Here is a 15,746-nt window from a genome sequence, read left to right as displayed (position 1 = left end):
CCAAGCTCTTATTAATCAAAACATGATTCAACACCCTTCCTTCCAAAAAACTGTAAGGAAACACGTTATACTGTAAAGCCGAAACAAAACTAAAAGCAGTAGCATAGTGTAAAATAAGAGATTTATGGAAGTGAGCAGTAAGTATGAAAGCAGGTTATCACAAAACTGTGGTGCACTACCTTTCAAGCAAATAAAAAAACCAGTTTGTTAGAAACTAAAATATTGATTACATACTTCAATGCATTTTAAGGAGCAGCTTAATGAAGAACTCACAGTGGTTGCCCACACAGAATTATACATATATTAGAGCTCTTCAGGCCATACAGTTAAGAAACTCTAAGTCTATTCACATAGATTTGTTTCCAGTATATTGGCCCAGTTAAGGCTGATGTAAAATATTTCAAAAGGACAAAGGTAATAGGCTGTATCTCTGAATGCCTCTATGACTAAGAGAATGAGATATACTTGTACATCAAAGTGATGGATGGCTGAGATAAAAATTACATAGTAATACTATTGTATATGTTCCAGAAAAAATTTATTTACAGGCATACATTTTAAGGTCAAGAGAAACCAGTAAGGTCAGAAGAAGACATCTGTTTTGATCTTCTCTATAAAAACCATAGATTTTCTGCCAGTAATTTCTGCCTCAAGCCTGGAATTTCTCTAGAACAGCTCATATAATAAAAATTTTTCTTTCATTTTCTAGCAATGTAAGTACAAAGAAATATGATTGTGTGAATAGTGACAGGCTCTCCTTTGTATTTGTGATTAGCATTACCTTTGAAAACAGCAACAAATCATGCTGCTGCTCCTCTTCTGTCTCTAGTGCCACTTTTTGCTCCCTTTTTTTGCATTGCTGTGGCCTTTGGTGGTTTGATTTAAATAATACTGAGATATTTGTCTTCCATTACAATTTTTCTTAGAATTATTTACTCTGGACTCCATTATCTTGGTTGCTTGACTAAGAGGTAACATAATTATCAGAAATTATAAGAAAGTTGCTTTTTAGATGTAGTTGGAGCATGTCACTAACACTTTGGATGATTCTCTTTATTCTCATTAGGACCTTACATAGGATGCCAAACTAAAACGTCTCTTTCATGGTTTTGTTTTTCCTTTTATTTCCCACCCTCCACAATCTGTCTATTTATAATTATTTTTTCCATCATTCAGTAGGGGAAAAACTTAGATGAGAACCATTTTCATCCTGCACAAAGTTAAAAACTTTACACTCCCAGTATTTCTGATTAATTACACCCTTTCCCATACAGTCTTTATATTTTCTCTGACTCACTTGCAAAACCTAATCTATTCTATTTTGTCTACATTTTTTTTCTGAAATTCCCATGGTGCTAGAGGATTATATCTGTGGTGCACACCTGGGGAGTGAGTTTGCAAGTGTACAGGAATAAGCAGACTCGCACCGGCAGGTCACTATTGAAACTCACCCACCAGGGCTGGCAGCAGAGAAAGCCTCCTAAGAAGTTGTATTGTTTTCCACTCAGTGAATGTGCCAGTAACTGATGGCAGAGAAATGCTGAAAACTGCTTGTTTTTTTCTGAGATCTATAAGCCAAGTTAATTGTTTTGTTTGCCTGATTTATTATACTTGAATGAATAAATTGCTGTTAATATTGCACTTTGAGCAAGAAGTTAAAGCCAGAATAGTCAAAAAGTTATTCGTCTGGTTGGAGCATCTCAATTTTATGAGGGAACTAAGTTAGAGATTCATTTTAGAATGTGGATATTTGTATCTCAGTTCAAAGTGGAAGCATATACCAGCAAACTATGCCAATATATTATATGTCTCTAAAATAATCTTCCAAATAACTGTTTTTGAAAAACAGAAGTTTTCCTATTTTTTATACATTTTAACTATTCTGTCCGAGACAAATATTGAAATGCAAATGGAAATTAGTGATTATTACTTGGTCTCCAAAACAAAATATATTTGACATGATGGAAGTGTTTGGGGCTTTCATAAATGTGTCATCAATGTCTAAATATCAGTAACTTGACATAATACCTAATATTTACTTCATTTTCTCTTTATGAGCAACTTGGGAATGAAAGTATTTTTTCATTGTTCCTTGATTGTTTAGATAATGACACAGATCAAGCAGAAGTCATTCCAGAGACAGTGTTAGAGCGCCAGGCTACAGCTAATCCCACAGCTGCTTCCCGTAAGGGCTTGTACTCACCCTCTGATATCTCATATCCTTGTGGCCAGTTATGTTCCTGCATGTTGAAATTGCCACAGTGTGATACCTTTTCACTCCCCATCCTACTGCTTGCACAGAGACCCAGCATCACTGCAGGGTACTGGTATGACCCGCTCAAATATTTTTTTGCTCTGCGAGATTGGTGTGTCCTCATTTATAAATATCAGCAAGCAAATTTTTTTGCATAATTTTACTTTTTTTCTTTCCTGTCTTCTTTCTTCCCTGCTTCTTCATCTAGCCCTAGATCAATACCAAAAATCATCATCAGAGAAAAGCTTTCCAAAGGAGGCTCTTTCTGCATTTAACTCTGAAGTACTGCTCAGATGAGAACAGAGTTGTTGGGATAGGGAAGATTCCTTGCCAGAGATATTTACAGAAGCTGTTCTGCCATGAGATGGTAGAACCTTGTTCTAGAGTCTGAGATCTGCAACATCTTTTGAGTCTTGTTATCATGACAGTTTGTGGGCTGAAATCTGTCCAGTGTTACTGCTGGTCTGTTGATTAAGAGACTTATGGTTTAGAATTAGGAATAGTAATTAGATCCAGAAGCAAGTGTGGATACATCAGAATGCATACAGACCTGGAGTAATGTGTTCTGAATATTTCTGTCAAACCAATTGTGATTTGTGTGGCATTCCTTTTCTTCAGTGAGAGACAGTGTAGGAATAACTGCAGGAAGCTCTTGGTCTGGGAGAAAAAGGTTGTCTTTGGAATAAATATCACAGTGAAAACTTTCCACCCTAAGCCTTCATTAATTTCTCCATGTCATCTTAGTATATTTAAACTCTGTAAGAAATTATGCTGCAAAAAGTTCTTCCCACGTGTAATTTTTCCTCAAGTGAAGTGCATACCTTTCAAATTATAAACTTCCTACTTGTCCTAGGAAAATTCTCACTGTATAAATAATTGAACTCATCTGCAGTGAACACAAGTATTCTTTCTCTAGCAGTCTAAAATATATGCCTAAATACACATCTTGTACTTAGTGCTTTAAATAGTAATTACTCCTGTGAAGTCACTGGAAGCCCTTAAAAGGATTTGACAGTTTCCCCACAATCTTTCAGTCAATGTAGTAGCTGTGCTGTGCAGTGCAACATCCACTGATAATTCAGCAGCTGAGGAACTCAGCAAAGCCTGCTCCAAACTTCTCAGCTGTTGACAGGCTTGACTTGCTGAGAACACTGGTTAAATATAGCGCAAGCGAGCTGAGCTCAACAAAGTCATTGCTGTAACACTGTGTGAAGAGACCAGAAGAGGGGAAATACAATCTGAGAACTAAACTGCCAAAGCCTAACACCACCTAGCAACAGTTGAAAAAACTTTTAAACAAAAGTCTGGGTGAGACACAGACAGAGTATACCTCCTACTTCTCCTGCCTGGGACTTCTGCGAGAAAGAGCTCTGGTCTTCTGTTCTCTACCTTGTTTCCTTCATTACTTCAACTGCTGGTAGACCTAGAAAAGTGGGAAAATTTCTATCTTTGTGCACTCCTGAGCTGGATCATTCTACTCCTGTGGTAGTGCTGTGGGACAGGCTACTGTGATCTTGCAGTGTAAAGGATATATTCCTAGGTCCGTGTTGCTGACAGGTAAGACTGAATTAACCATTCCATTGTTTTGGTTTTTATTTACAAGAACCTTTATTTCTAGTGTCTTTTTTTACAAAAAAAAATCTTTTCTAATGTCTATTGTCTGTTTCTCTCTTTGAACAATCTTCTGAATGATTTGGAAATGTTAATAGATGAAAGCTAGGATAACAGTTCTAGAGGGATTTTTTATGTTTTCATGATAGAAATGCATTGCTTAAAGAATTTTTGCAGTTCTGAGAACATAGTGAACTAGCTAGTAGTAATATGAAAAAATGTGCAGAGATTATGATGTGTATCTTGTTTTATATCTGCTTACATGCAGACAGAAGACAAATCAACATTTAATAATAGAATACATATCGTCTCTGACCAGTGATAGACTAGCAGCTATTAAAACCAGTGACAATCTGTGTGATAAATAAAAGGAAACAGCCATTAAGTTACAGAATTAACCAAATAGTTTGTGGCCTGGCACATTTGTACTTTTTGTTTCCTTGCTAACTTTTAGGACACACCTGGTGCCTTTTATACTACCTCTGTGACAACCACTCTTGGTTCTTTCTCTTGTGCTTATTTACATAGAATGAATATTAATCTCTGCTGCTTTGATTAACAGCATAATGCAGCCGTCCTAAGGACTGACCTTATGTTCATTGTACCTAAGTGTGCTTGAGCTGGGTCATTGTTGTTAAACTGTGTTTTTCTATCAGCAAAATAAATGAGCAGCCAGTTCTCAGATGTTTTACCCTGGCAGCAGGATGGAAGCCTGTTTGTTGTTGGAAATGCATATCCCATGACCCCATAGTGGTTGTGTAATTTAGGGGCAGGAATTGCTTAGAGTGATTTACTTTGTCTTAACTGACAAAAGCTGTTTGATCAATTGGAGAATGAATTCCACTCCTCCCTGCCACCTCTTTTAAAGCTGTTTTCCGCAAACAAAAAAAATCTAGTATGCATGAATTTTTAAGAGACATACTGATTGTAAGTTCATATGCAATATGAATTCAGTTATGAAGGCAGAGATTTAAAGAATGCACTTACCCCGTGCTAAAACCCTGCTCACAGATTTATGTAGAATTGTCTCAGATGAAAAATATTTGTCCTAAAGGAGGAATGAACTGAGTCTGTGCTGACTGTCTGTGGTGTTTGACACTTAGTCTGTGGACTCTGGGACTGCCTCAGGGAGATGAGAAAGTCTTGCTTTAGCTAAATAATTCTAGTTGCATCCCTGCATACTACATAAATGACATCAATACCACATCTTAGCTGTGGATGGATTGGATGGAATTAAAATACTCTGAAGCAACTTGTACTTGGTGACTGAGAATGTAACTGCCTGTGAAATGATAAAATAATTTAAGTATTAGGATGGAAGAAAATTCTTAAAAGTAAAAAGTTACGCAGTGTACATTTTATTTCACAGTAAGGGGCACACTAAAGCACTAAACAGAAACACTTTTTGGCAACTATCATTTAATGTGATAATCATTATTGTGGAATTACTAAAGCAGTATGGTATCCCAAATCTAAATCTCAAAAGGAAACTTTGGAATTACTTTTTAATAAGGACATATCCTCAGAAAGTTATTTTTTCATAAGAAGGCTACGCAGTGAGAAATAAATCTGAGACAATATGATTTGTACAGTCTTTGTCATCTTGACATTAGAATGAAAATTACTGCTTCTTCTCTTCAATGAAATATCTGGCAAATTAAACTGTGGAGAAATTAAAAATTTGACCTTCTGAAAATGCAGGGATGGCAAAATCTGGGAAAATGCTATGGTAATATTGACTCCTTTTTTGGTTTAGTTGTTGGTCAGTGTAATGTGTGGTTATACAACTTCCCTTTTTTTGCACAATTTACTTTTAGCCAAGTTTTTAAAATCAAAAGGCAAATTATTAGCCTGATAACTGTCTAATGAAGTGACATTTGAACAGTCTAATAGCAACTTCAAACTCTAACACATGGAGATGTGGTTTTACATACATCTGTCTTCCTTTCCACTTCAAAATGGAGGAGGAGGCTAAAATTACTCTTTTCAACAGGTGTCCACAAAGAGGCTCTGGGATTTTCCAATCAAATCTGTGGTGTATATATAATGTGGCTATTCAACAGATGGTTTCATATTTGAAATATAGCCAATTCTTCTAATGACTACAGTGAAACCAAGGTCAATTTTATATCAAATAAAAAAAAATAACTTATGTTTTGGCAATACACATAGTGATTTTTGTGGAAGACAAGTGGAGATAGCATACCCATTTATTTTCTCCCTCATGCATAATTTTGATTTTGTTTCTATTTACATAACTGTGGAATGGATGGTGCCTTTCATGGTGCTAAAGACTCCTTCCAATCTGAATTCACTTCCACACTATGTTGGTGGGTTTTTTTTATTATAATATTTTCATAGTTATGGTTATTGTGTATCATTAATTTTTCATTATTATATTAATTTTGTTATAATTTTAGCTGATCTAGCCCCAGCTAAAGTCACCATCTTAACTGAGTGTTTTCATCACCTCAGTCTTTCAGTCTCTCTATAGAGGATCTGATTGTTTTTACCACCAAATTCAAAGACTTGAAATCCATTTTCAAAGCTCAGCACTGTTCTGTCCCTGCTTACATATGCCTTGATTTTCCCGAGCTCTTCCTGCTCATATGCAGTAGACGATTGACCTTTGGCTCTGGTGTTTAGTGGTACATCCTTTATGCTACTGATTTTAGTGAGCTTGATGACACCTCATGACATCTGAGGTGTCAGATAGTGCCACTCACTGTCACACCTGACACAAATGGAAAGACTAAACATTCATATTAATAGAACATTGTCAGCCAAAGTAGGAGTCCTGAAAAAACGGATGTGCTTCCTGGAAGCAGCCTGTGGACTAAGCATTAGAATATTAGGAAATCTCTGTTTTGCTGGTATGCCCTGTTTTGCTCCTCTGGGTTATAATTTCACCACTATAGCCATTTCCATAATAAAAGCTTCTTACTGATAGAGGTGTATCAGTGAAACTCCTCCCGATACAGGATTTTTCTGCTGGCAGACTTTCCACAAATGCTTAATTTAAGGCTTTTGGTAATCTTATCTAACTCAGTTCAGGTACCCCCAGGCAGAAATTAAGAATGTGCCTCAGAGCTGTGCCAGCCAAAGGTCAGGTTTATGCCACTGAATTCAGAGTGACATTTCCATATAAGATTAGGTTTTAATATTCAGAAATTAGCTGATACATTTCCAGTCCCCTCAAGAGAATTTAAGAGAATGGATTATCTCTATTCCTCTCCAATTTTTTTTTTGTTTTTCTAAGAGACATTTTACTTTCTTCCAATTTCTTGTTTCCTCCTTTCTCAAGGTCTGTCATTGCAGGTTGCACTGTTATTTAAATGTACTGATTGCATTTTGGGCAGGGGTTTTGTCCTTCTACGTATCTAAAATGATGACTGGAGAAATAAAGTGAATATTTGTGAAGAAGCCAGATGAAATAACATTACAAATGAGAAGGAACTCCATCTATTCATACTTCCTATTTCACAAAAAATGTTTATTATATAAAACCTAGGATAAGAACTGAAAGAAAGATAAAATAAGGATATTCTATTGTATAGAAATGTTTAAATACTTCTTTACAAGAAGCTCAAATGTCTAAACTTTTCAGCTTGCGGTAGTTATCATTTTTAGCCTTTTTTGTTTTCCTTTTTCTTATTGTTTTCTACTGAAAGTTGTTTCCTAATTTCATACAGAATATTGGTAATTATTTGGGGACAACAGGCTTTTCTTCATTTTGGAGTATATCAGATAACGGAGAAAACAATAAATTCATAAAATATTAAGATTTTTTTAACCTTTCTTTTTCTACTTAGTAGCCAGTTTTTGTACCAAGCTAGTGAGACTAGAACGTGTAACATGGTCCTGCAGTAATGCTTTCAGGTGAAGGGCAGAAACAATTGTGCTGGTGTTCTGTTCAGGAGAGACAGGGAGGGTCTCTGATTGTTTTGAAAATGTGTGATGCCTCATGTATTTGTGAAAACCCTGCATTTCAAGACACTTGATTAGATTTTCCCTTTTTTGGGGGGTCTCTGCACCTACTCCTCTTATTTCTGCAGATAATCTGTATTTTCTATATTATTTTTTATTCTCAGCATCATAGTAAAATAAGTACTAATATAAGTGCAAATAGAAAGTCTTCCTAGGTTGGGATAGCTGTGCTTTTTTTTTTTTTTTTAATTCAGGTTGGCTTGGCCCTGTGATTCTCATTCTGCTTTGTCTGGACTATCTCTCTAAACCTTTTCCACAAATAAAGCATGCAAATCGTGGCTGTAAAGGTGATCTGTAAGATTGCATAGATTGTGACATCCTTCGTAATGTTTTACACACTCAGAAATACAGAGAAACTACAGTTAAAACCTTAATTCAACCTTCATCAGAAATGGGAGTATATGTGTGCATGTGCGCATGACTTTTGCAAGGAAGGAAATGCTTTTTGGCACAACAAAATGCTTTGCTGAAGGAGTGGGACAAACACATCCAAAGCACGGGGAAATGGGCTGGAGCTTGTACTTTTTCCCTTAAATGGACAACCCGGCTGGTTGCTGTGTGCTGACAGAGGCAAAGGGGGGTGTGAATCCGAATGACTGCTACACTTTGTCCAAGTGAGTTCCATTTCAAAGCTGATAAAATGACAATTAAAATCTTAATTATCTAAGATGTGGCCAAAGTAATTCAGCTATAAACTGGTGGGGTTTCAAAGCAAGCAGAAACCTCGATGAATTTGCACTAAACTTGTCCAGTTTGATTTACACACTTTTGGAGCTCTGTAATACAGTAATGGTTAATTTTTTCACTTTTCCTTTTTGGGGAAATGGTAACAAAGAGTGTAATGTTTTGCGATTTATGCTGTTCAAAAATCTGTTCCGGCGCATATGTAAAAATGATATTTTGGAATCTAAATCCATTTTCTCTCTGAAATCCACAGTATTTAGAGGCTTGTATGTTTGTGGGAGGGAGGTATATGACTAGTGTATTATGGTTGTCGACAGCAAGAGCTACAGCTTTGCTAACAAACTTTAAAAAAACCCAACTGATAAAAAAATGGATTTCATTGCAGTAACAGAATAGGGTTTTTTCAGAAATTGGGTTTAAGGCTGTTCCTATTATAAAAAAAAGTAATTGAAAATGAAAGCTCATGTGTCCTTGGTAGAATAATTCTCACTAGAGTTTATCAGCCTGCTTGTGTTTTTCAGAAAATATAAACCAAATGAATGCAACAGAAAGCAGAGACTGCTTGCATCAGTGTAATCGAATTGCTGCCAACTTGCCTTGTTTATCTAAGAGATCTCTGTGAAAATAAGGTCTTTCCCACACAGGCATGAGTCATAGGATGTAATGCAGCTAAGCAGACTTGCTTCAGCTTTCTAATGCACACAAATCTAAACTAACCTGTTTTAGTGCCTGCTCCTGCAACTAAATGAGATCTAACTTGACAACAGGAAGGGAGAAGTAATGGTGAGTTCATGGTGCTATTTCAGTGCAATAACCTGAATGCTAAGGAAACGATGCAATTTCCATTTATTGGGAAAACTGCAGTTACTGTGACAACAAATATACACTGAAAAAAACATACCCAATTTATCCTCAAGTTCAAATTGGTGAACACAGTAGAAAGGATATTCATAAAATCTCACACTATCTAGTTATGTGTCCCAAAGAACATTCTTACTTTTAAAATATATAATCCAGATTGTTCAGAAATTAACCCTTTAAAAGACATAAGCCAGGACATAAACAAAAGAGTGGAAAAGAACATGTGGTTAATGATGACTAGTTTAGTGTTGGGCTGGCTAAATATTAATTAAGCATATATTCCTCATGCTGAAGTTATTCTATTCCTGTGTCTGTCATTCATACTTATCCCAAAAATCTCACTTGTCTCACCCTCTGTAATTGCAAAGCCTCTTGGACCTAACTTCTAAGGTAAAGGCTACAGTAGTTCTTCTATAGTGTGTTATTTCTCCTTTTATTTTTCAACAAGGACTTCTGTAATGAAAAGAAACCTGCAATTTTTTTCCAACAGATAAGGATTTCAGTTCCTCAGTCTGATAAAATTCTTTAGAGGAAACTGTACATTCCAGTTCTTGACTCTGAGCAGGAGATGGCAAGAAGGGAATGATGCCGTGCTGGATGTCCTCAAGCACATCAAACATAGCGCAGAACAAGATGTCCCTGCGCACAGAGGGACACACATGGCAGCAGGGCTCCTGAGAGCCAGGGGAGCCTCGTGTTCTGAGGCAGTTGCCTGTGGGAACTACTGTTGCTTCAAGTGGCACGAGACAGAGGCTGGAATCCGAGGCACAAAAGGCATCAGAGTGCAAATAGTAAAAGGCAGGGTCATAGTAGCATATCCTCTGCCACTTATTTACAGAACCATAATTTGGGTGGGAAGAACTGGCAGAAGTCATCCAGTCTCACTTAAAGTGTAACTATCTCCAGACTCTGATCAGGTTGCTTAGGGCTTTGATTATTTTCATGTATCTTGAGTATTTTTAATTTATAAATATTCTAAGGTCTCTCATCTTTGTGATCTTTGGATCAGAAAGTTTGGGACATGGCTGGCTATGAAATATTTTGCAAGAAATTATAATCAGTATATCAAAATACATAACACACTGAATAAAAGATGGCTTGATAGTAACAAATCACACATCTTTGGCACTTTCAAAATTGCAAAAAACCCACCTGTAGTGGTTTTTTGTTTGTTTTTGTTTGATTTTATTGTGTTTGATGTGTTAATGTCCTAAAATAGCAATGACAAGGACAAAAAATCTTGTATGTAATATTTTCTCTTAGTTTACTCCAGCTTTCATAGTGCATACCCTATTCATTCTGCCTGCTACATTCTGTTTGAAAAGCAAACATTTAGATTTAGTCACTTTTGAGGTACCATCTTTCTGAAAAAAACAGTTCTGAAAAATGTTAAGTCTATTCTGTCCAGGTAGTCCAATAAGCTGCAAGGCTAGCATTAAGACTGTAAGTAATAAGAAAATATATAAGGACAGATAACAGAGATGCTGCTTTTGAGGAAGGAAAGTCTGGACACTGTTTCCATGACTAAGTTTCCTTTTCTCACTGAACATCCCTTTCCAATTGTATCCTAATCAGGAGCAGAGCATGATGCACATATGGCAAACAGGATTCCTAGATGGAGTTCTGGTTAACCTGAAACTAGCTTAGGCTAGTTTAAAAAAGCCCAACTTGTGGAAGCATCTAAATTTACCTGTTAGTGACGATTGTAGCAAGAAACAAGGACAAAGCAGAGGGCTTGTGACACTCAAAGAGATGTGGCAGTCAGTCTTTCCATATAGGATTTTTTTATACCTAATAAGAATAACCACTGAAGACATATAATCTTCTCTGTAGATAAATAATGTTCCTAAAACTGGAACTTCAACTAGAATATTGTCATCGTCTGTACATATGGAGGGAAAAAAAGAGGGAATTCTCATAGCTTGTGGTGTACAGATCCCATTGTACTTGTCTAGAGCAAACTCAGCATTGGCTGCAGAGAGGAACAGGAGGAGCTGGTACACACGCACTCATAATACACCCTTGCAGACTTTTTAATTTAAAAAGCTGCTGTAAGCTTCAGTAGGGTTAAGTTAACGAGAAATGTAGTAAGATTTAGGAAGGAGTTCATGTTTGAAAGACACTAGAACAGTCTAGGTCAGACAGGAAGTGCTTTAGCAGGAGGCCAGGAAGTTGAGTGTTTTAAAGCTAAACTCTAAATCTTTTAACTATGAATTACCAGGTAAATATCTTTAACTACCCTGCCTTGTATCCATATGGGCAGAGGTTTCAAAAGTAGCTAGTAGGTTGGAGAAAAAAAAAACCTAAAGTGATTTTCCTTTGCTTTCAGAGAACATGTTCTAAAACACCAAATTATTTTGGAACAGCTTTTTATTAGAACCAGAGAGGGGGTTCAATATAAGTTTATTTAGTACAGAATTCCATCTATTTGCAAATGAAAATTTACAGAACTTACACAACAGGATTGTACTGTTGTGGTACTTGGGGGCCCAGGAGGAACTGTTCAGAGCCCTTTCTGTGACAGTGACATGGCTGCCTCATTCCAAGAAAACAAACTCCCTGCAGTGATACAAGTTTCTAGCCCCTGTTCTGTATCACCATCAGCCACACAACCTTTATCACTCCAGGTCCATGAGAACTAATGGAGTGCTAGAGAAATATGTGAGAGCTCTAGACAGTGTAATGAGTTTCTCCTTTTCTTAGCACAAAAGAAGCCTAGGAAAACAAACAGAAACAAACCGAATTATCTACAGAAGCGTTCAGCGAATACGCTCATCGTAACACAACAGTTTGTAACAGTTTGTTAAGGAATTGGTAGAATGGCAACAATTCTACAGGCTGTTGGTATCCGCTCCAAAAACCCCTCCAGGACAGCAGTGAGTGTCTAGAAATAAGGCAAGCATAATTGCACACAAGTAGGGTTAGTTTACTTACCACCAGCACTAGCTGTGTAAACAAAGCCTAAATCACACTGCAAGAGTGTGATTGAACTACAAGGCTGTAAGGGTGGCAGCCCATCTCATAGCTTCCTTATTCACCAGAAACACTTTGCTAAATTCAGGTTCCCTCTCCAAAATATTCATGTCATGTTTGAATTTTGTTATTTAAAACAATGTTACCTTAAAATGTGAGGTGATAGTTGTCATACCAGGGAGGAAAAATGCTGGTTAAATTGCTGACTTTCACATCAGTGACTCCCTGTGTGACTCTCAGCAAGTTATTTTTCCACTTTTAATAACAACCTGGAATGTTACAAGAATAAACATAGTAGTGACTTTGACACTCTGAGATGTTGCAGTATTGAACATCATGTCAACAGCTTTGAATAAGAAGACTTAAATAGCCCTCCTTAGAAACCAGATTCTGCAGGGAGAAGTAGGAATAGAAGTTGAATTAGTCTGCATGACAAGAATATGTATTTTTAGAGGAGCTCCCTGGAGGGAAGCTTAGCTGTGCCCTTAGTTGTAGGTCATAATAAATCAGCCATACTGGTAAAGCACAGCAAAGTAAGGAAGGAGGAGGACCAGGGATGTGACCAGGAAGCTTCAAGAACAAAACCATACCAGAACAGAAACCAAACTAATGTCAATACTAAGATATTTCAGGAAAACCAAAACCATTCCTTCAGGTTCAGTTGTACCAGAAGTAATTCACAGGGCAAAGAGGGTGCTGTCAGATTGTGAGCTTGTTGATATTTTGGGAGTGCTCAGGACAAGCTCTCTAGTACAAGGAGAAGACTGCTGGGGAAAAAAAATAATCCTGAAGGAAAAAGAACCTTTGAGGGAAGGGGTGGCCCAAATGTGACTGCCCAAATTAGCTGGTGTTTGGAAGCTCTGGAGCCACTATGGTGCTGTGGGGAGGGAGGAAGTGGGAGCACCTGGAAAACAGAAATGTCCTGTGGTGCTGCCTATCTCTTGCAAGATGAGCAGGTAACCAGTGTCTCCAGTTGTGCCTGCTTTGTTAAAGCAATGGTGGCAGATCAAGTGACTCTTGCCAACTGGGATTTTTGATAAGGACTTACCAATGAATTAAGTTGCTATAACATGGTACTCAGCTTTCATTAAAACCAGAGAAAATTAGAAGAAAATACAATTGTGATGTCTTCAAGGAAGTTGAAGTCTCTGATCTCTAGGTGATCTGGTGCCATGATGCTTTAAAATGTCCTGAAAAACAACTATGGAAGATTTTCTTGAGATTTTGAATTTGTGTGGTCGGCAATGCCAGCGGACACAAGGGACAGTGAGTTTGGGAGTAGGGCAGGGTCTCACCCTTATGGATGTGCCACTGCTCAGAAGAGGCCATGGCTGAGGGCAGCGTGGGTCTGCCACACTCTGCCCTGCCATGGTGTAACAGCAGTGACAACTGCACAGATGGCCTCAAAACTAGCCCAGATCAAAGCAGGAGGTCTGGAAATAATTTCTTAGTTTAGCTGTGAGCCTCTCAGATTGAGGAGAGAATGGGGTAATAAATGACCCTTCCTTGGATTTCATGAAAGGGAGCTCAGGTCTTTATTGTGAGGGTTCCCTTGAAAAAAAAGGCGTGAAATGTAGAAGTCCAGGTGCAGCCACCAGCATCCTGGGTTTACCAGCACAGAAAGGTGCATGTCCTGCTCTGCTGGGAGAGGAGTGAAAGCTGAAGTCCCCTTTTGAGGGATGACACAGGGAGGGGTTGCAGGAAGATAAGGAATAGTCACCTACCAAAAGAATGAAAAAATCAGTCTTCTGGGGCAGTTATATTCAGATGGAAGAAAGATGTGTGGAAAGGAAGAGAAACCAGTAGTTTCTTTTAAAAGATCCTAGTTCATTTCACTTTAAAAATAGTGACCCACAGTGACAACATTAAGAATACTCTAAAGAAGGAAAGGGAGATGCATTTGTACCCTCTACTGAGATGTAACAGCATTTCAGCAAATGCTTTGTCATTGTAGAGAGTGGAGATTCTCCCCATGTGTACAGAGGTAACACCCATTCTCTCACAAAAAACTCACACCATACTATGGCAGAGTATGAGTTAAAAAAGTTTGTTTAAATTCTCACAACAAATTGTAGCACATCAGGAGGCTTTTTTTGGTTAGTTGGTTGGTTGGTGTTTTCTTGCTGTTGCTGTTGTTGGGTTGTTCGGTATTTTTTAAATTTAGGAGTATGGGATTGGTGGGGGGTTTTGTGGGATTGGTTTTTCTTCTTTTCACAGTGAAAGAACAAAGTTAAGCCTTCAAGATTTTGAGCCTACTGTCTCATAGCTGAACCTAATAGCTGATCTCTAAGCTCCCCTGGACAGCTTACTTCATTGTTGCTTTCCTGATATAAAAACAAGGGTCCCTGAGAAACTGAGAAGCAATAACCTCTTTTCTGGGTGGTCATTTGGGTGCTTCTTGGATCAGACAGCTTGAGATGCTTCAAAACAACCTAGTGTATTTCCTCCAAAGGATGCATATACATCTCATCTCTGTGTGTCTAAGCCCTCCTGGCCTCTGTCCAGGAACATCCACATTTCCTGACTCATAACAACTGTACCCTGTCTGGTTGTACTTCATTAGCAGCAGCTCAAGAATCAGAGCAATATTCTGCTGTTGCCTAAGTTTTTCCAAGCAGTAAACAATAACACACTGCCACAAAGTTTATTACATTTATCTTGGAATTCAAGATCCTAAAGAGACCACTGCTTAATATTATTTCCTTTAATGACTATCCAAAAAGATTGTAAGATGCTATTCTTTAATAAATACCTCCAGGATAACTTAGTATCTTAATTAAATGATCTGAAAAGGAAGAATAAATGCTACAGAAGCTATATTAAGCCAAGAATTTTTCTTCCAGCTGAGAAACATTGTTATGATTTTTTATTGTCATATCAGTTTTAGTGCTCTATCAGAACTTACAGAATAAAATGGTGAGGGCAAATTTAAACCCACAGAAGCAGAAAGCAATTAGTAGGAAAAATACACTATAAAGGTTTAGTAACATGCCTTTCAATACATCCTATTCTAAATTGCTCTTCTTTACTTGCATCTCAAACATTTGTTTGAAACATTTTAAAAGCAGTAGCATTATCAACTGGCTCAAAGCAGCTTAGAAAATAAATGGTCCTTGACTATTACTGGAGTTCATGAAAAGAAAACCCTTGTCTGACTCTGAAATCTATTTTGGAGCTACGGCTGCTCCACTCCCCTGCTTGTGGCATGATGCAGCTGCTATTCCTTTAATATTTTTGCTGACAGCTACAGCTGACAGATAACATTTCAGTTCACCCCAACATCAACTCTGTCTCAAGGCTTCCTGAAAACGCTGCCTTCCTTTGGCTTTTCCTGCATCACAGTGCAACTCTGCAAGTGTGCAGAGATTCACAGGTC

The 15,746-nt window shown here is 37.6% G+C and overlaps 1 protein-coding gene across 8 annotated transcripts in view; it reads left to right on the top strand.

Annotated features, from left to right (window-relative positions):
- Window positions 1-3,297: 3,297 nt before the first annotated feature.
- The window catches only part of FILIP1 (filamin A interacting protein 1), a 102,855-nt gene continuing 90,406 nt past the window's right edge, over window positions 3,298-15,746 (top strand). For 4 of the 8 annotated variants that reach the window (XR_010997072.1, XM_068183863.1, XM_068183864.1 and 1 more), the window contains exon 1: window positions 3,299-3,811. The gene's annotated coding sequence lies outside the window, so the exon portion shown is untranslated. Of the gene's footprint in view, window positions 3,812-8,448; window positions 8,467-15,746 lie in introns of those variants that run through there. The other 4 variants (XM_068183857.1, XM_068183858.1, XM_068183860.1 and 1 more) reach the window with 3 other exon arrangements.

The sequence above is a fragment of the Anomalospiza imberbis genome, chromosome 3 (genome assembly GCF_031753505.1).
Source record: "Anomalospiza imberbis isolate Cuckoo-Finch-1a 21T00152 chromosome 3, ASM3175350v1, whole genome shotgun sequence".
In the NCBI taxonomy this organism is placed as follows: domain Eukaryota; kingdom Metazoa; phylum Chordata; class Aves; order Passeriformes; family Viduidae; genus Anomalospiza; species Anomalospiza imberbis.
The sequence above is the reverse complement of the archived record's forward strand: the minus strand, read 5'-3'. Positions and strand labels throughout refer to the sequence as shown.